The following is a 326-nucleotide window of genomic DNA, read 5'->3' as shown; positions in this document are numbered from 1 at the left end:
AGCGGCAGATGCAAACAGTGACGGACACGGCGATGGTCAGCACGACACTGCACACCGTCCCGATGACCGCGGGGCCCGATACTGGGGAGGACATGAAGGGTCGTCATCAGAAACATCAACGGTTGCCAGGACAATAGATAAAAACCAGATTCTAGATACACAACCACAACAAAATATCAGAATAAAGGAATATAAACTAAGGAAAAACAAAACAATGGCGATGTCCCTGATCCAACAAGTAAATAAAGAGTCATGAAATAAAACAATGTGCCAATAGTACTATTATCATGTAGACGCTTATCGATATCGATGTCACACTGCATATG

The sequence above is a fragment of the Branchiostoma belcheri genome, unplaced genomic scaffold (genome assembly GCF_001625305.1).
Source record: "Branchiostoma belcheri isolate BF01 breed outbred unplaced genomic scaffold, Haploidv18h27 scaffold104, whole genome shotgun sequence".
Classification (NCBI taxonomy): domain Eukaryota; kingdom Metazoa; phylum Chordata; class Leptocardii; order Amphioxiformes; family Branchiostomatidae; genus Branchiostoma; species Branchiostoma belcheri.
The sequence above is the reverse complement of the archived record's forward strand: the minus strand, read 5'-3'. Positions refer to the sequence as shown.